The 22,167-nt window shown below is 36.5% G+C and overlaps 1 protein-coding gene and 1 long non-coding RNA gene across 2 annotated transcripts in view; both read right to left on the bottom strand.

Moving 5' to 3' along the window:
- Nucleotides 1-22,167, bottom strand: part of LOC146694334 (dehydrogenase/reductase SDR family member 11-like) — a 122,514-nt gene that overhangs the window by 53,545 nt on the left and 46,802 nt on the right. The window lies entirely within an intron of this gene.
- Nucleotides 104-8,219, bottom strand: LOC146694339 (uncharacterized). Its single transcript, XR_014914879.1, has 6 exons — nt 8,142-8,219; nt 6,507-6,538; nt 5,522-5,553; nt 4,370-4,396; nt 410-1,381; nt 104-189 (listed from the first exon to the last, which is right to left on the bottom strand). It is a non-coding gene; the product is annotated as an uncharacterized LOC146694339 (long non-coding RNA).

Below are 22,167 nucleotides of genomic sequence, written 5' to 3' on the forward strand. Positions count from 1 at the left end.
TCTGCATAAGACACTGTGGCTGTCTGAACACTGCTCTGCACTTCTGTGCTGGGAAAAGCTGAAACACACACCTTTACCTGCTCACTGCTCTGAGAAACATTCACCTGTTCTTTCTGCTTTTGCCATCTAAGCTTCTGGGACTGCGACCTTTGACTTTTTCTTGGCATTTTGCTGAAGTACAATCTGGAACTTATATGTGGTTATACACAAATATAAACAAAACTGAACCTTGAAACACAGAAAAACTTATAACTCCTTAAGTTACTGTTAAATCTGAGAAATGTACTATTATACTATAAAATGTTTTTATGAATATATGAATAGATGTTAAAAAGCTGATTTGTACTCCAAACTCAAAATAAAGGAAATTCAAAGTTCTCTGGAAACAATTTGGTGCGTTTTATTGTACCTCTTTTAGAAACGGGGTTTCTTCAGCTGGATGTTCTGCAGCAGTCAGGAAACAGGAAGTCTGGGTCCTCAGGCACTTCTCGATGACAATACTGACTGAATACTTACACTGAGTGACAAAATGGGTTTGTCCTTAAATAATAATACTATAAACTTGCAGTCAAATGTTATAGCCAATGAAACAGACTAACAGACTGGATCTGATTTATTATTTATCTGAATGTATGTATTACAAAATAACCAGATTATCTTATTACAAATAAACTTATAAAAAGGTGATATTTTATACAATTGATCAAAGTAAGCCAAACTAGCAGTCCAAACTAAAGTCTAATGCAAAATTAAAATGACAAATGTAGGGCTGTGTAAGTAGTTTCTACTATAAGTTCTACTGTACTGTAATTCTACTACTGTATATTCAACTTGTAATTTAAAGCAAAATGACTGAATGTGAGAGAGCTTAATGACAGGAAAGAAAGAGCAGTGAGAGCAGAGATCTCTCAGAATTCTGTAACAGATAGATCAAGTTCTGGTAACTTGGATTTCTGAAAATTGGATTCTGAAAGGATTCTCAAAACTTGGATTCTCAAATTAGATAGAGCAGTAGAGATAGAGGGATACAAGATGGAATGGCTTTCAAATTAGATAGAGCGGTAGAGATAGAAGGATACAAGATAGAATGGCTTTCAAATTAGATAGAGCAGTAGGGATAGAGGGATACAAGATAGAATGGCTTTCAAATTAGATAGAGCAGTAGGGATAGAGGGATACAAGATAGAATGGCTTTCAAATTAGATAGAGCAGTAGGGATAGAGGGATACAAGATAGAATGGCTTTCAAATTAGATAGAGCAGTAGGGATAGAGGGATACAAGATAGAATGGCTTTCAAATTAGATAGAGTTGGGAGAGTGATAGGATAGACAGAATTGCTTATAATGATAGAGAGAGAGAGGATCTTCTGCAGCAGGTCACCTGTAAGACACAAAAGGCATGGAATTAGTCATATTTCCAACATGCTTGGATTTACCATATTCTTCAGACTATATGGCACACCTAAAATCCTGTCATTATCTCAAAAACATACAATGTGCCTAGCGTATCGATTCTGGTTATGCTTACTGACCTCAAACGGGATTTCTGTGGTACACAGCGCTCAAAATTCTGTCAAATATTTTAGTAAGACTTCGTAAGCTACAAAGCTGCGCTGCTTGATGTATTGTCAGAGCATTATGGCTACCATAGTCAGGACCCTCGCAGAGTAATTCGTACGGTGCTTCAACATAACATTATGGTGTGTGTACAAGGACCTGGCACGTGCTAAGAGACATGCTTAAGAAGCAGATTTCAAACTGATCAACCCATGAAGAGTTTGATGGATTTGTTGATGAGGAATGAACTGAAAAAGTGAGTGTATTGTTCTGTATTTTATGTGTTACAACTGAACAGTGTTGAGAGTTGTTTGTGAATGACTTGAATAAAGTTTGACTTATCTGACTGTTTGTTTGGCTTAATCTGCCTTAAAAACAGGCTTGTTTATTGACATTATGCCTTATAATCTCAAAAATACAATACATGTAGGGCTTTAAATACTAAAGACTTCTACAGTAAATTATTGGACTGAACAGAATGACAATGTTTAACAAATGATGGTGGAACTGTTATAAGGACATTTTTACATTCTATTAAAACAATAAACTAAGTCTATAAACTCAAACTAAGACGTGCTGCTACAGTAACTTACTGTAAATATTAAATGGTCCAACAAAACCAACACACTGAGGTTACAGCAGACAGTTTCAGGTCACTCTGTATGAATTTTGGCAAAATGAGAAATTTGGAGACAGCTAGTTTCTACACAGCAGTTTCTACATATTTCAGTCACATTTGGGGCATGTTTGATACACAGCAATAAGCACTACACTAAATCTATAATAAACTTATCATAGCTGATATAAAGGCCTAATTAGCAAAATTTAGTATGATGATCATTTCTTTGTAGATCATTTCATGATAAAAAGAACAGAAGTGAGTGCTGTATCTGAGCTGTTGCATGTAAGATCTTTGCTGGAGATTCCCACATTTCTTAAACAAACAAACAAACAAACATGACTTTCAGACACAGTTCATCTTTTGTAAATTAGGGCAGGATTATTTTCAAAAAACAGCCTTGATAAAAATATCAGGCCACTATAAAATGTCTTATGTTTATGTTTTCATCCCACCTATATTTTGCAAGTCATTATGACAAATTACAAAAAGCAGTTTTTAGGCAGTGATTTAAGGGAAGAAGCTTTTGAAATCCACAATGCCCTACCACCAGTGGTCTCAAACTCTGGTCCTTAAGGCCTGGTGTCCAGAAACTTTTCTATGTGTCCCTGTTGCAACACACCTGAATAACATTAGTAGGTCATTAGCAAAACTCTACAGAACGTGACTGCATGCTGAGGTGGTAATTCAGCCATTTGATTCATGTTATAGCAGCTCATGAGTGAATGAACATGATGCAATGAAAGTACTTTTAGAAGTACATTTTTCCAAACACTTAAATTACTTAAATTTGAACAGTCTTCGGGGATGCCACTTCAACACAGTCAAATTCTATACTCTCACTAATGACCTACAAATGTTATTCAGGTGTTTTGTAACAGGGACACGTGGAAAAGCTTCAGGACACCGGCCCTTAAAGAGTGGAGTTTGAGACCCCTGCCCTATGTGAATATTTAATTGTCCCTAAACTGCTAGTCGTGAGCTGCTCTAATGTGAAACAAACACATATAGTTCTGTAAAGGTTTACAAAGAGATTTCTAAGGATCTGGAGACCCCAGAAAACAGAAACCCTCCCAGACGTTTTTGCCTGTTCAGCTACAACAAGTTGCCTAATAATATCTCGATGATAACCAAGAGCTGTGCTGACTAACTGCACTAAACTGAATCATCTATAGTGAGAGAAAAACACCAGCATTAAAGTCAAACATGGTGCTGTTACTGTGATGTCCCAGAGTTCCTTTACTACTTCAGGACCTACATCAACTCATCAGGTCCTGGGCTTAAGTTTAATCACACTTAGGATCTGAAGCACACAAGCAAGTCCAATTGAATGAATGAAACAAAACACTTGGTGTAAACGAATCAGTCTGGACTTTAATGAAATTAAGATACTTGGTATGACTTGAAAACCCTATCCATCCATCCATCCATTCGCTTCCGCTTATCCTTTTCAGGGGGCACTGGAGCCTATCCCACCTGTCATAGGGCGAGAGGCAGGGTACATCCTGGACAGGTCGCCAGTCTGTCGCAGGGCCAACACACAGGGACAGACAACCATTCGCACTCACATTCATTCGCAGATACACACCTAGTGACAATTTGGATTATTCAATTAACCTATCCCCACAAGCTGCATGTCTTTGGACGGTGGGAGGAAGTCGGAGTACCCGGAGGGAACCCACGCAAACACCGGGAGAACATGCAAACTCCACACAGAAAGACCCCAGCCTGATGTTGGAATTAAACTCAGGACCTTCTTGCTGTGCGGCAACAGTGCTAACCACCGTGGTACTTGGTATGACTTGAAAACCCTATATTGGGCCTTAATTAAGACTTTTTTCTTTTCTTTTTTTGCCTGTTCTGTTTGGATCTAATTAAGACAATTCTGAAATTATAGTGGACCAAAATCAACCAGTGATGTAAACCAGTCATTACCAGTTACTGTAAATGCTTGATGGTAATTGTTGCTATCAGGGCATCCACAGCTGGGTATTAGAGACCAATATGTTTTTACATTAGACCAGGTTGTTCTGGTTCAAAAATGAAATCATCACTTTAAAACTGCTTTTTGTATTTATCCAGGTCATCCTTGTTAGATGATTTGAAACATGTGAAAAAAAGCATAAACAAAATAAATCTGCAAGGAAGAAAGACCTTTCTCAGCACTGTACTGCAGACAAAACCTATACTTACCAGACTTGCGACGATCAGATCAGTATCCTAGAGAAAGGAAACAACACATCAGATCACTGTTTAATGACTTACACTGTTGAACCTCTTCACACACAATCCAATTTACTGTGACATGAAATAACTAGTAAGATCCTCAATTTCTTCAAGCCTTTATGAACTCACTGTAGTCTAAAGAGGACAAACTTTAGTTACAGAGTCTCACATGACGATAACATGTGTAATAAAGGCATGCATACTACAGAAGTGCAAAGAAGAGGCACCAATATTTGTTGGTACAGATTATGGCTTTTTAGCTCCATCATTTTCTATCACAAGTCAGTGCTTAATAAAGTGTGGAAAAACCACAACTGTTAGAATCAACGGAAAACCTCATTAGGTTTTAGTTCTGATCTGAATATGTAAATCCTAAAATACATGTAAATTCTGACATGTTATAGTAACAACAGTGGCACGCCATTTTTGCAATTAATTTCTTAAAAATTATAATAAAAAGTCCTTCCATTGTACCTGTTGGCAGGAATCTTTTTGTATTTTGCAATATTTCCCTTTTATATATAATTTTCAAACACATTGTATCAAGCAACTTATTAAGAAACTGATTTAAACTTAGTGTACATAAATTACACACAGGCTTTAACATACACAACATTGCCTACTCACAACTCTGGTTCTCTTAGTCTTTTATTATTGCTTAAATGTTTAACGTACCACTTCTGTTCACTCAGTCAAAAATACTTCTATAGTGGTCTGACTTTAATGTAATACATAAGCAGAATATGAGTGAAGATATAAATCAACAACTGTGGTGCTCTTAAGTGTTTAAGCTACCACTTACACTAACTCACCTAAAATGCGTTCATAGTTATGTCTGCTAGGTAAATCCATAAACAAACGGAGAACATGAACAACTGTATAAAAACAGTTGTTTGTGTTCAAACATAAAAATCAGACACAAATGGCCTGTTAAACTTCAGGGACAGTCAGAGGTCATGTGTGGGGCCTTTGCTGCTACAAGGTATAAATTCTGACCATTTGTTTTTGCCCATCAGTAAATGGTAATGTCACAAAAACCAAACTACGTTAGGTAAGTTGCTAAACATGTTACACAGTGACAATGTCATATTACTGCAGTTACAATTGCTGCTTACTTACCAGCAAAGGCAAAACCGAAGTTCTGTTTCACTCTGTAACAAAAGAACAAAAATACAGAATCAGACAACTGAAATCAGCATCAGAGTCAATACTGCATCACAATCTGTAGTGGGAAAAAAAATCTGTTAAATTCTTTGTTTACAACAGCTTTACTATAAACACCCCATCTTCTCTTTCTGCACGTTATTAAAGATTTCTGTCTTTATTAAGGTGATGTGTCGTTTTATCCATCTGCAATTCCACAGAAATTCCTCATGAACGTAAAGTTCTAATACTTTGGTGCTATTACATAACACAGCAGATACCACAAGCAATGATTTGCTCGCACTGCACACTTGATCAAATGATAACATCACAGTTTCAAAGCGTGCAACAATCACAAATAATACTTGATACTATAAATGCTTGATGGTAGTTCTTCGTATCAGGGCTTCCACAGCTGGGTATTAGAGACCAGCATGTTCTCACATTAGAACAGATAGCTCTGGTTTGGTTTTCTCTGCTTCATACGTGAAATCATCACTTTAAAATGCTTTTTTGTATTTATTCATATCATCCCTGTTAGATGATTTGAAACATGTGACAAAAAAGCATGAACAAAATAAATCTGCAAGGAAGAAAGACTTTTCCCAGCACTGTACCTCAGACAAAATGAACTCACTTTAGTCTAAAGAGGGCAAAATTTAATTGCAGAGTCTCAAATGGCCTTAACATGTGTAATAAAAACAATAATTACTACAGAAATGCTTTGATAAGCCTTTAAAATTAGACATAAATGGCCTATTAAACTTCAGGGACATTTTTAGGGACACTCAGAGATCTAGTGGGGGGGGGGGCGCTTTACTGCTTATAAATCCTAAATGTGTTTTTGCCCATGAGCAAATGGCAAGATATCACAAAAAGCCAAACTATTGTATGTAAATTGCTAAAAATGTTACACAATCCCAATTTCATATTGCTTCAGTTACAATCACTGTTTACTTACCAGCAAAGGCAAAACCAAGCTTCTAGTTCACTCTGTGTAACAAAAGACAAAGAGCAAAAATAGAGGATCAGAAAACTCAAATCAGCATCAATACTGCATCACTCTCTGTTGTCAAAAAGATTCACTAAACTTCTTTGTTTACTACAGCTGGAATACAAACAACAACTCTCCTCTGTTTTCTTTGGTCTACATCTCATTTAACATTGCAAAACACTCATACATGAAAAACTGCACGACATATTTTTAAGGCTTTAATATTTGAGGTGGTCTGCATTCAAATTCTACTTCCTAAAATATTACCAACTGCACATAGTATCATAGTAAATATGCTGTAGTTTTAAAATAAATATCTATGTACCATACTAATAATAATATACTGCCATATTTTATTTATGTGAAGGTGGGCTGTTGTTTATTTCATTAATTTCCCACAAAGTGAGAATTTAAACTGTGCTGCAGATTTAGGTTGGCACAAACAAGCCTTTGTTAAACAGTTCTTAAAAATTAAAGTCTACATATTAGGAGTTCTTATTATTCTTGGGCTATGTCCACACGTACACAGGTACTTTTGAAAATGGAGATTTTTCTATGCGTTTGCACCTTTCGTCCACACTTAAACGGTGTTTTCGGTCACTGAAAAACTAAAAACGCTTGCCAGAATATTTTCGAAAACTCCGTTTTTGCATTTATGTGTGGACAGGGAAACGGAGAAAACGCAGCGCCTTTTTTGACGTCACACTGTGCGCCACGTTATTGTTTCGGTGAAATGCATTTCTACAATACGGTTACTGTTAATTGTTCTCTCTGCAGTGTTTAAATGCTTACATATGCGCACACAGTTACTGTCCCCCCACAGATATGACTCGGTTCTGCTTCTATGCCCCATCTTTGTTTACCATTTCCCACCGAGGCTTCTAGACTTCTGATTGGCCAACATTTCTACACGGTTAGGAATATAGCGCCACCTGCTGCTTTGGCATGTTCCTAGCAGCGTTCTCCTTCATTTCTGCATTTATGTGTGGACGGGATTGTTTTTTAAAACAGAAACGGAAAATCTCCGTTTTCAAAAATACCCGTGTATGTGGGGACATAGCCTATGTTTAATCCTCAGTTTCTCCCCCCCTCCTTTGTCTTAATTAACCCACAAGACCTGGACAAACGTGACTCTTTTTCTCCCGTGTTCGGTCAGAGGCGGTAAAATGGCTCCTTTGATCTTGCCGACAGCTGACACTGAATCTAAGATGGCGGTTCGTTAAAAACTTTACAGCATAAAGAATGAGGCTGTTTTAACCAACTGATTTGTGAAGAGAACTAACTGCACCTTATGTAACAGACTGACAAACACACCAAATGTAATTAATAAAACAACACAATAACCGTGGTTCACAGTCAAATTTTCATTTCACACTGGGCTCAAAGGAGCGCTAGGCATTAGCATCGGGTTGTTAGCTCATCAAACACTCCTTTTACATACAAAAATGACAAAGTTTCACTAAGAAAAAGCAACCACCGTGTTACTCTAATATGAGTTATACCTCGGTTGGCTTTATAAATCACTAAAAGAACTCGTTAAATCGCACAAACAGACTATAAACATTTAGGAGAGAAGAGGAGAAGCAGAGCAGCAGCACTCACCCAGAGCGGACTCAGCGAAGTGTGCGGAAAGGCGGATGTCCGGCAGTCAGGTAAAAGATGAGGCGTTCATGGGTAATAGGAAATTCCAATATTACACACAATGGGCATTGTAAACATCAAAAATGTAGGTGATTTTAAATATTCTATACAATATTTATTTGCTACAGAAAAAACTCGCAGAACTTTAAATCTATAACTTGAATAAATATTATTAGAAGGCTCTACTCCTGAACACCAACACCAAAGAGCTGAGTTCACCAGACCTGAAAAAAAAACCAACAACAACCAGTCCAGGACAGTCAGTCTGCAAAGATGTTTTAAAGACAAATATATATATATAAACATTATCCATTAAGGATTCCCCTCAAAACAAATGACTATAATTTCCTAACCGTAAGGGCTAGAACGGTCACTGCACCGTTTTGTTCAGAAGAGATGGGGGAATCTTCAAGTGTTGACAATTTATCATTAAAATGTGAATTTTTAGAGATATATGACATATATATGATATATGACTGCGATTTTCATTGCTCTCTGTACATCTGTCGCTGAGATATGACGAGAGAGGAAACGGGAGACCTCAGATATGATTGGCTGGCTGGGAGGCCGTGCTTTCTCTCTCTCTCTCTCTCTCTCTGTCACACACACACACACACACACACACACACACACACACACACACACACACACACACACACACACAGGGAGAGAGAAGTAAGTTTCTAGGTGAACTGATTTAGAAAAATAGTACAACAGAGCAGAAATATTGTGATTTACCAGAGACACTGTGATGAACTATGAATATTGTAATTTTAAATTAAGACTATGTTTTAGCACAAATACTATAATTTAGCAGAAATACTATATTAAGCACAAATCCTATAAAAAGCAGAAATGGTATGATTAAGCATAAATACTACATTTAGTAGAAATACTTTGTTTTAGCACAAATCCCATAAAAAGCAGAAATACTGTACTATGATTTAGTAGAAAGACTATAATTAATCAGAAATACTAAATTTAGCAGAAATACTATATTAAGCACAAATCCTATGAAAAGCAGAAATAGTATGATTAAGCATAAATACTACATTTAGCAGAAATACTATATTAAGCACAAATCCTATAAAAAGCAGAAATGGTATGATTAAGCACAAATACTACATTTAGTAGAAATACTTTGTTTTAGCACAAATCCCATAAAAAGCAGAAATACTGTACTTTGATTTAGTAGAAAAACTATAATTAATCAGAAATACTAAATTTAGCAGAAATACTATATTAAGCACAAATACTATGAAAAGCAGAAATAGTATATTAAGCACAAATCTTATAAAATAGCAGAAATAGTATGATTTAGCACAATAGTAATAAGTTAAACAGAAAAATTGGAAAAGCAAAATGGACAGCTGAAAAAATGCTGAACATGTTGAGGGTCCCTCAAATATACTTGTTAAATGACAAAAATCTGCAAAAAAATTTATTACAGCCACACAATCACAAATATGTACACATGAGGAAACACACATGCACAGAGAGACCCACACACAAGATCCAATTCAGTCAACCAGTCTAAATATATTGAATTTAAATCTTAGAATGAGATCATCCCATTAAAAGCCTTTCTCTCTCTCTCTCTCCCTCTCTCTCTGTCACACACACACACACACACACACACACACACACACACACACACACACACACACACACACACACAGGGAGAGAGAAGTAAGTTTCTAGGTCAGGCTGGGAGCTGGTGAATTTGAATCCACCAATCAGAGAGGCTGTGCACTTTTCCCCACCAAAACAGGTGCATCTGTTTACACACGCAGCAGCACAGAGAGACACAGGATTTTTGCAGTCTATTTCTCATAGTGACGACTCCCCTCAAACAAATGACCGTAATTTCCTAACCGTAGGGGCTAGAACGGTCATTCTTACACCGTTTTGTTCAGAAGAGATGGGGGAATCTTCAAGTGTTGACAATTTAATATTAAAATATGAATTTTTAGAGATATATGACATGGATGACTTGTTGACTTAGAAGCCACGAATTCCCCAATATGCAAATTTGAATGCCTGAGACCACATATGTGATTGGCTGGCTGGGAAGCCGTGCAGGCCCTGATTTGTGGATTTGAATTCCTCAGCCCTCAGATATGATTGGCTGGCTTAGAAGCCACGAAGGCCCCAATATGCAAATTTGAATGCCTCAGGACACTTATTTGATTGGCTGGGAAACTGTGCAGGCCCTGATTTGAAAATTTGAATGTCTCAGTCCTCACAGAGGATTGGCTGCCTGGGGACCTGGCAGAAATATATAGAAATACTATTATTAAGCATAAATACTACATTTAGTAGAAATACTATGTTTTAGCACAAATACTATAAAAAGAAGAAAAACTATAATTTAGCAGAAATACTATATTAAGCACAAATCCTATAAAAAGCAGAAATACTATAATTTAGAACAAATAGTATAAAAAGCAGAAATACTATAATTTAGCAGAAATACTATGTTAGGCACAAATCCTATAAAAAGCAGAAATACTATAATTTAGCAGAAATACTATATTAGGCATAAATCCTATGAAAAGCAGAAATACTGTATTTAGCACAAGTACCGAAAAGTACCAGAAATACTATGATTTAGCAGAAATACTGTATTTAGCACAAGTACCGAAAAGTACCAGAAACACTATGATTTAGCAGAATAGTAATAACTTATTGAAACACAAATGCACAGAGGGACACACAAACACAGGCTCTAATCCAGTCAACCAGTCTAACTATGTTCAATTTAAATCCTACAATGACATGCTGTCAAATAAGGGCAGGGTCCTCTCTCTCCCACTAAACACACACACACACACACACACACACACACACACACACACACACAGGGAGAGAGGACTAAGTTTCTAGGTCAGCCTGGGAGCTGCTGAATTTGAATCCACCAATCAGAGAGGCTGTTTACGTTTTCCCGCCAAAACAGGTGCATCTGTTTTACACACGCAGCACAGAGACATAGACCTGCTTCTTTCAGTTTATTTCACATAGTGAGGATTCCCCTCAAACAAATGACCATAATTTCCTAACCATAGGGGCTAGAGCGGTCATTCTTACACCGTTTTGTTCAGAAGAGATGGGGGAATCTTCAAGTGTTGACAATTTATCATTAAAATATGAATTTTTAGAGATATATGACATGGATGACTTGTTGACTTAGAAGCCACGAATTCCCCAATATGCAAATTTGAATACCTGGAGCCCACATACATGATTGGCTGGCTGGGAAGCTGTGCAGGCCCTGATTTGTGGATTTGAATTCCTCAGCCCTCAGATATGATTGGCTGGCTTAGAAGCCATGAAGGCCCCAATATGCAAATTTGAATGCCTCAGGACACATATATGATTGGCTGGGAAGCCGTGCAGGCCCTGATTTGAAAATTTGAATTTCTCAGTCCTCACAGAGGATTGGCTGCCTGGGGACCTGGCAGAAATATATAGAAATACTATGATTAAGCATAAATACTACATTTAGTAGAAATACTATGTTTTAGCACAAATACTATAAAAAGCAGAAATACTATAATTTAGCAGAAATACTATATTAAGCACAAATCCTATAAAAAGCAGAAATAGGATGATTAAGCATAAACACTACATTTAGTAGAAATACTATGTTTGAGCAAAAATCCTATAAAAAGCAGAAATACTATATTAGGCACAAATCCCATAAAAAGCAGAAATAGTATGATTAAGCATAAATACTACATTTAGTAGAAATACTATGTTTTAGCACAAATACTATAAAAAGCAGAAATACTATAATTTAGCAGAAATACTATATTAAGCACAAATCCCATAAAAAGCAGAAATAGGATGATTAAGCATAAACATTACATTTAGCAGAAATACTATGTTTGAGCACAAATAGTATAAAAAGCAGAAATATTGTAATTTAGCAGAAATACTATATTAGGCACAAATCTTATAAAATAGCAGAAATAGTATTATTTAGCACAATAGTAATAAGTTAAACAGAAAAATTGGAAAAGCAAAATGGACAGCTGAAAAAATGCTGAACATGCTGAGGGTCCCTCAAATATACTTGTTAAATGAAAAAAATCAGCAAAAAAATGCACAGGGAGAGAGAAGTACGTTTCTAGGTCAGCCTGGGAGCTGCTGAATTTGAATCCACCAATCAGAGAGCCTGTGTACTTTTTCCCGCCAAAACATGTGCCTCTTTTTACACACGCAGCACAGAGAGGCACAGGATTATTGCAGCCTATTTCTCATAGTGACGACTACCCTCAAACAAATGACCATAATTTCCAAACCGTAGGGGCTAGAGCGGTCATTCTTACACCGTTTTGTTCAGAAGAGATGGGGGAATCTTCCAGTGTTTACAATTTATCATTAAAATATGAATTATTAAAGATATTTGACTTCTAATGCACCATAACTGAGTAGAGCGAAGCAAAAACTGCCTTGACTTGCCCTCAAACAACGCTTTGTAACTTGAAATCTATTTGGAGTATCGATATCATTCTTTCACCGTAAGAGACAGCAGGCTTTGGTGAACAATCATGGAAATTTTCAGGTCTCTGTGGAAATCCAACAAAAAGTTATGACGAGAGAAAAAAGTGGTTCATTTCCACAGTTTGAAATCTGAAGAAATCTGAGCGAAGGACGAATTTCCTACCCTCAAACAAGTCCAACTCATTTCAGAACGGTAATAGGTGAGAAAGAAATTCTTGAATTGTGAGCGTCAGGGGTGTCTGAAGATATTCGGGGACAAGCCTCATGTCTTAACTTTGCTTCGTTAAGGAGATATGACGATTCGAATATGCCTCTCATTACAGAAATCCAGCGGTGATTTTGAACAAGCTCTCCATTCACTTTATATGGAGAGTTTTCTGACCTTGTGTTAGTCTGAGGAGATTTGCAAAAATTCTATAAATCCCACAACAATGATGGTGACATTTTCTGAAAGCCAGCAAAAATACCTACGTTTTGATGTATAATTTGTGGAAGTTGAGTGAAAATTGAGCAAGTAGCAGGAAGTTGTTCGGACATGAAGTGAAAATTGCAAAACCTTCAGTGGCACACTGGAAGCCAAGAGCATAGCAACCATAACAACACATGTATTTTGTGAAAAATCACAATTTTGCAACTCAAAACTTTAAGAGGCATAAAAGTAAAACAGTAGAAGATTTGAAAAAGCTGAATCATACCTGAATAGCCCAATAATTTGTGAACATTTTAAAGTTTGAATGGTTGTTCTAGGTGAAAATATGAGGAAGTAGTTAAGTTTCAAAAACAAGCAAATTTTAGCAGAATTGCTGAAGTTTCCCATTCATTTCAATGGGACAAATTAAAGGAAAAAAGTGGAATATTTTAAAAAGTATAATAGTTAAAAATAGCAAAAATCATAGCGTAAATTAGCAGAAATAGCAGAATAGTTTAAAATTTGAACGGTGAAAATCGGCTGAAAATTGTGGAAGTAGTTAAGTGCCAAAAAGTGTACGGAAGCAACTAGAATAATAATAATAATAATAAAGAATAAAGAGAAACAGGAACTCAATAGTGTGGATGCTTAAAGCATCCACACAACTAGAAAAATTTGCATTTCCTGCGAAAATGCAGTGTGGATGCTTAAAGCTGAAGCTGTATTCAAAAAGTAGCTGAAAAAGCTGAAAAGTTGCAGAAATTGTAAAAACTTTGCAGAAGCAAAAGAAGTTTGCTAAAATGGAATAACTTAGCAGAACTGCAATATCTTAGAGGAAACATAATACTTGGCAGAAATACAATAGCATAGCAGAATTTAGCAGAAATATTGTAACTTACCAGAAACATGATAACTTCTCAAAAATACAAGAATTTAGGAGAAATAGTATAAGATAACAGAAAGAATATATTTAGCCAAAAATACTTAAACATTACAGAAACACTATGATTTAGAAAAATAGTACAACAGAGCAGAAATATTGTGATTTACCAGAGACACTGTGATGAACTATGAATATTGTAATTTTAAATTAAGACTATGTTTTAGCACAAATATTATAATTTGGCAGAAATACTATAATTTAGCAGAAATACTATATTAAGCACAAATCCTATAAAAAGCAGAAATGGTATGATTAAGCATAAATACTACATTTAGTAGAAATACTTTGTTTTAGCACAAATCCCATAAAAAGCAGAAATACTGTACTATGATTTAGTAGAAAGACTATAATTAATCAGAAATACTAAATTTTGCAGAAATACTATATTAAGCACAAATCCTATGAAAAGCAGAAATAGTATGATTAAGCATAAATACTACATTTAGCAGAAATACTATATTAAGCACAAATCTTATAAAAAGCAGAAATACTATATTAAGCACAAATCCTATGAAAAGCAGAAATAGTATGATTAAGCATAAATACTACATTTAGCAGAAATACTATATTAAGCACAAATCTTATAAAAAGCAGAAATACTATATTAAGCACAAATCCTATAAAAGCAGAAATAGTATATTAAGCACAAATCTTATAAAATAGCAGAAATAGTGTGATTTAGCACAATAGTAATAAGTTAAACAGAAAAATTGGAAAAGCAAAATGGACAGCTGAAAAAATGCTGAACATGCTGAGGTTCCCTCAAATATACTTGTTAAATGACAAAAATCAGCAAAAAAATTTATGACTGCCACACAATTACAAATATGTACACATGAGGAAACACACATGCACAGAGAGACCCACACACAAGATCCAATTCAGTCAACCAGTCTAAATATATTGAATTTGAATCTTACAATGGGATCATCCCATTAAAAGGCTTTCTCTCTCTCTCTCTCTCTGTCACACACACACACACACACACACACACACACACACACACACACACACACACACACACACACACACACAGGGAGAGAGAAGTAAGTTTCTAGGTCAGCCTGGGAGCTGCTGAATTTGAATCCACCAATCAGAGAGGCTGTGCACTTTTCCCCACCAAAACAGGTGCATCTGTTTACACACGCAGCAGCACACAGAGACACAGGATTTTTGCAGTCTATTTCTCATAGTGACGACTCCCCTCAAACAAATGACCGTAATTTCCTAACCGTAGGGGCTAGAACGGTCATTCTTACACCGTTTTGTTCAGAAGAGATGGGGGAATCTTCAAGTGTTGACAATTTAATATTAAAATATGAATTTTTAGAGATATATGACATGGATGACTTGTTGACTTAGAAGCCATGAATTCCCCAATATGCAAATTTGAATGCCTGAGACCACATATGTGATTGGCTGGCTGGGAAGCCGTGCAGGCCTTGATTTGTGGATTTGAATTCCTCAGCCCTCAGATATGATTGGCTGGCTTAGAAGCCACGAAGGCCCCAATATGCAAATTTGAATGCCTCAGGACACTTATTTGATTGGCTGGGAAACTGTGCAGGCCCTGATTTGAAAATTTGAATGTCTCAGTCCTCACAGAGGATTGGCTGCCTGGGGACCTGGCAGAAATATATAGAAATACTATTATTAAGCATAAATACTACATTTAGTAGAAATACTATGTTTTAGCACAAATACTATAAAAAGAAGAAAAACTATAATTTAGCAGAAATACTATATTAAGCACAAATCCTATAAAAAGCAGAAATACTATAATTTAGAACAAATAGTATAAAAAGCAGAAATACTATAATTTAGCAGAAATACTATGTTAGGCACAAATCCTATAAAAAGCAGAAATACTATAATTTAGCAGAAATACTATGTTAGGCACAAATCCTATAAAAAGCAGAAATACTATAATTTAGCAGAAATACTATATTAGGCATAAATCCTTTGAAAAGCAGAAATAGTATGATTTAGCAGAAATACTGTATTTAGCACAAGTACCGAAAAGTACCAGAAATACTATGATTTAGCAGAATAGTAATAACTTATTGAAACACAAATGCACAGAGGGACACACAAACACAGGCTCTAATCCAGTCAACCAGTCTAACTATGTTCAATTTAAATCCTACAATGACATGCTGCCAAATAAGGGCAGGGTCCTCTCTCTCCCACTAAACACACACACACACACACACACACACACACACACAGGGAGAGAGGACTAAGTTTCTAGGTCAGCCTGGGAGCTGCTGAATTTGAATCCACCAATCAGAGAGGCTGTTTACGTTTTCCCGCCAAAACAGGTGCATCTTTTTTACACACGCAGCACAGAGACATAGACCTGCTTCTTTCAGTTTATTTCACATAGTGAGGATTCCCCTCAAACAAATGACCATAATTTCCTAACCATAGGGGCTAGAGCGGTCATTCTTACACCGTTTTGTTCAGAAGAGATGGGGGAATCTTCAAGTGTTGACAATTTATCATTAAAATATGAATTTTTAGAGATATATGACATGGATGACTTGTTGACTTAGAAGCCACGAATTCCCCAATATGCAAATTTGAATACCTGGAGCCCACATACATGATTGGCTGGCTGGGAAGCTGTGCAGGCCCTGATTTGTGGATTTGAATTCCTCAGCCCTCAGATATGATTGGCTGGCTTAGAAGCCATGAAGGCCCCAATATGCAAATTTGAATGCCTCAGGACACATATATGATTGGCTGGGAAACCGTGCAGGCTCTGATTTGAAAATTTGAATGTCTAAGTCCTCACAGAGGATTGGCTGCCTGGGGACCTGGCAGAAATATATAGAAATATATAGAAATACTATGATTAAGCATAAATACTACATTTAGTAGAAATACTATGTTTTAGCACAAATACTATAAAAAGCAGAAATACTATAATTTAGCAGAAATACTATATTAAGCACAAATCCTATAAAAAGCAGAAATAGGATGATTAAGCATAAACACTACATTTAGTAGAAATACTATGTTTTAGCACAAATAGTATAAAAAGCAGAAATACTGTAATTTAGCAGAAATACTATATTAGGCACAAATCTTATAAAATAGCAGAAATAGTATGATTTAGCACAATAGTAATAAGTTAAACAGAAAAATTGGAAAAGCAAAATGGACAGCTGAAAAAATGCTGAACATGCTGAGGGTCCCTCAAATATACTTGTTAAATGAAAAAATCAGCAAAAAAATGCACAGGGAGAGAGAAGTAAGTTTCTAGGTCAGCCTGGGAGCTGCTGAATTTGAATCCACCAATCAGAGAGCCTGTGTACTTTTTCCCGCCAAAACATGTGCCTCTTTTTACACAGGCAGCACAGAGAGGCACAGGATTATTGCAGCCTATTTCTCATAGTGAGGACTCCCCTCAAACAAATGACCATAATTCCCTAACCGTAGGGGCTAGAGCGGTCATTCTTACACCATTTTGTTCAGAAGAGATGGGGGAATCTTCCAGTGTTTACAATTTATCATTAAAATATGAATTATTAAAGATATTTGACTTGTAATGCACCATAACTGAGTAGAGCGAAGCAAAAACTGCCTTGACTTGCCCTCAAACAACGCTTTGTAACTCGAAATCTATTTGGAGTATCGATATCATTCTTTCACCGTAAGAGACAGCAGGCTTTGGTGAACAGTCATGGAAATTTTCAGGTCTCTGTGGAAATCCAAAAAAAAATTATGACGAGAGAAAAAAGTGGTTCATTTCCAGAGTTTTAAATCTGAAGAAATCTGAGCGAAGGACGAATTTCCTACCCTCAAACAAGTCCAACTCATTTCAGAACGGTAATAGGTGAGAAAGAAATTCTTGAATTGTGAGCGTCAGGGGTGTCTGAAGATATTCGGGGACAAGCCTCATGTCTTAAAGTCGCTTCGTTAAGGAGATATGACGATTCGAATATGCCTCTCATTACAGAAATCCAGCGATGATTTTGAACAAGCTCTCCATTGACTTTATATGGAGAGTTTTGAGACCTTGTGTTGGTCTGAGGAGATTTGCAAAAATTCTATAAATCGCACAACAATGATAGTGACATTTTCTGAAAGCCAGCAAAAATACCTACGTTTTGATGTATAATTTGTGGAAGTTGAGTGAAAATTGAGCAAGTAGCAAGAAGTTGTTCGGACATGAAGTGAAAATTGCAAAACCTTCAGTGGCACACTGGAAGCCAAGAGCATAGCAACCATAACAACGCATGTATTTTGTGAAAAATCACAATTTTGCAACTCAAAACTTTAAGAGGCATAAAAGTAAAACAGTAAAACATTTGAAAAAGCTGAATCATACCTGAATAGCCCAATAATTTGTGAACATTTTAAAGTTTGAATGGTTGTTCTAGGTGAAAATATGAGGAAGTAGTTAAGTTTCAAAAACAAGCAAATTTTAGCAGAATTGCAGAAGTTTCCCATTCATTTCAATGGGACAAATTAAAGGAAAAAAGCTTAATATTTTAAAAAGTATAATAGTTAAAAATAGCAAAAATCGTAGCGTAAATTAGCAGAAATAGCAGAATAGTTTAAAATTTGAACGGTGAAAATCGGCTGAAAATTGTGGAAGTAGTTAAGTGCCAAAAAGTGTACGGAAGCAACTAGAACTAGAAAAATTTGCATTTCCTGCGAAAATGCTGTGTGGATGCCTTAACGCTGAAGATGTCTGCTGAAAAAAGCTGAAAAAGTTGAAAAAACAAAAAACTCTTTCTCACAAAGAAGAGGTGGAGAGACTGACAATTGTGCTGAAATGAGCAGAAGAGGCTCAGAATTGTGCTGATAAGAGGTGGAAAGGCTGAAGACTTTGCAGAAAAGAGGTGAATCAGAAGAATTTCTGCTGAAAAGAGGTAAAGAAGCAAAAAGATGAGCTGAAAAGAGGTGTAGAAGCAGAAGTGCTTGCTGCAGATGGCTGTATGTGTAATGACACACTGGAGAGTGTCAAGAAAGCAGAGCGCATGGAAGCAGGGAACATGTGTAGCAACTGTCATAGGTAGGATTCGAACTTCTGCCACCGGGTCTCACGGCAGCTGCCCTACCCTCTGAGCCAAACGAGTTCTGGTCACAAGCAAAGATATGATGAGACGGAAAATGTGCACTGTGGAGCAGAAGCTCAAATTAGCAGAAAAGAGGTGAAGAGGAAGAACTTTGTTGTGAAATGAGGTAAAGAAACTGAAATCTGTGCTTAAAACAAGTGAAAAAGCTGAACTCTGAAATCCTGCTAAAACAGCACAAGAGGCTGATATTTTTCAGCTACTCATTGAGCCAAACTGGTTCTCACGTAACTGAAAAAAGGTGGAAAAGCTTCAAATTCTAATGAAAACAGCAGAAGAGGCAGAGATTTGTGCTGATAAGAGGTGAAAATGCTGAACCAATCAGAGGTACTGCTTCTGTCTGCTTCATCAGGCTGTGTACTTGTATGTATTTCTGCCATAGACTGTTAACAAGAATCTGAGGTCCATATTAGAAAAGCTGCTAAAATCATTAAACTTTGCAGAATTGTAATAAATTATCAATATGAATTACCGGTCTGTGATAGTGTATAAATTTGTAGTTAAAAAAAACATGTGGGCCAAAGTGGAATCGAACCCATAACCTTTGGTCTGAAGAGCCGTGTCATTACCAATCGCGGCGCCTCTAAGGGGGCGGGGCGCCTCGAAAAAAAGGGTGATGAGGAGTCAGAATTAGATCGCGGTGAGATGCGAAAAACGCCGTTTTTTGGAGTTACAAAACGTTGTGTAACTCAAAAACTAGGTGGGATAGAAGCATAATTCTTGCACTGGGTGAATCAGCGGACTTTGGTGTACTTTGACTGCGATTTACATAGCTCTTTGTATATCTGTCGCGGAGATATGACGAGAGAAGAAACGGCTTCATTTTTGGAGTTTGAAAAATGAGAGGAGGACATATTTCCACCCCTCAAACATGTTTTTGTGTTGTTATAGCACAAATACTATAACAACGCAGAAATACTATGACTTAGTAGTAATACTATAACATAACAGTTCAATGTTCTTGCACAAATACCACAATATGGCAGAAACACTATGTTTTAGCACAAATACTGTGATTTGGTATAAATACTACGATTTGGCACACATACTATATTCCGCAGATACACTATAACATAACAGATATTCTACGACTTAGTAGTAATACTATAACATAACAGAATTATTAATTGGGCACAAATACCACGATTTGGCAAAAATACTATGATTGGGTACAAATACTATGATTTGGCAATAATACTGCATTTTAACACAACTACTGAGATTTGATTGAAATACTATGATTTAGAAGAAATACTATTACTCCATACAAATACGATGCTTTGGGACAAATACTATGTTTTGGTTCCAATACTATGATGTGCAACAAATACTATGATTTGGCACAAGTACTATGATTTAGTACAAATACTATGATTTGGCAGAAATACTATGCCTTAGTAGTAATACTATAACATAAGAGATATACTATGGTTTTGCAGACATACTATGTTTTTGCACAAATACCATGATTTGGCACAAATGCTATGATTTAATAATAATAATAATAATAATAATAATAATGGATACTTTATTGATCCCCATGGGGAAATTACTTGTTTTTCTCTGCATTTGACCCATTCACTCAGTGAAGCAGTGGGCAGCCCACTAAGCAGGCGCCCGGGGAGCAGTGTGTAGGGACGGTACCTTGCTCAGGGGTACCTCAGGGTAGCCGTTAAGTGGATTCGAACCGCCGACCTTCCGATCATGGGGCGACCACTTTACCTACTGAGCTATCCCTGCCCTAGCAGAAATACTATGATTGGGTACAAATACTATGATTTGGCAATAATACTGCGTTTTAACAACAACTACTGAGATTTGATTGAAATACTATGATTTAGAAAAAATACTATGACTCCATACAAATACGATGCTTTGGCACAAATACTATGATTTGGCACAAGTACTATCATTTAGTACAAATACTATGATTGGGCAGAAGTACTATGTTTCAGTACAAATACTATGATTTAGCAGAAATACTATGTTTTAACATAAATACTATCTTTTGGCAGAAATTCCTGCTTTTTAGCAGAAATACTGTAATTTGGCATAAATACTATAATTTGGGATAAATACTATGATTTGGCACATATAATATATTCAGCACATATATTATAAAATAACAGAAATATTATGATTTGGCCTCAAAACCATAATTTTGCACAAATACCATGATTTTTGCAAAAATACTATGAATTAGCAGAAATACTATGATTTAGCAGAAGTACTAAGATGTAGTAGAAGTACTTTGCTTTAGCAGAAATACTATGATTGAGGAGTAATACTTAAACATAGGAGAAATACTGATACACAGACACACATACACATAGCTGGACTGGCCATCGGGCATACCGGGCATTTGCCCGGTGGGCCGCTGGCGATTTTTTGTTTTTATGGGCCGATGGATTTTTTTTTTTTTTTTTTTTTTAGGAAGGGTATATATAATGAAAGGTGTTGGATTGGCCAATTGGTCATGATCGACTCTGGGCTGGACCAATTACAGCCGAGGAGGCCGGATGCACCCTCCCCCCTGTTTAGCAATCACGTGATTTTCGCGCATTGCATGCCGGGAACTCGTGGCAAAACAATCCAAGTACCGCATCAAATGCAAGCGTTTGCAGCACCGCAAAACGTTCATTCTCCGGTTCCAATACCTTCTTGTTTTTTCTTTGCCGCACAAAAAAGGAATGTACAGAACAAAAGGAGAACAATGCCGGTCCGTACAAAGACAGACTCGACGAAAAGACAAAGAAAAGATACGAGGAAAAAACAAAGGAGTGAAAGTGTCAGACCCTTACGAGCACACAGAGGGACAAAAGACGTTAGCGTGCTGCCCAACTTTCACCACGCTCATATTTATAATTATACGGTTCTTGGAGTGAGTGCATACACTCATGAAGTTTAGTAACTTCCGGTCACTGCAACAAGCCCAGGTACAGTTTACCGACGGATGGGTACAGGACCTTGAAATGCACCGTGTAGAACGAAAGACCATCGTACGAACAAAGGTAAGTTTACCAGTCTCACAAATTGTCGTCA

This window comes from Copadichromis virginalis, linkage group LG14 (assembly GCF_057382275.1).
Source record: "Copadichromis virginalis isolate Kocher_CV1m ecotype Utaka linkage group LG14, C_Virginalis_male_GT1.1, whole genome shotgun sequence".
Lineage (NCBI taxonomy): Eukaryota > Metazoa > Chordata > Actinopteri > Cichliformes > Cichlidae > Copadichromis > Copadichromis virginalis.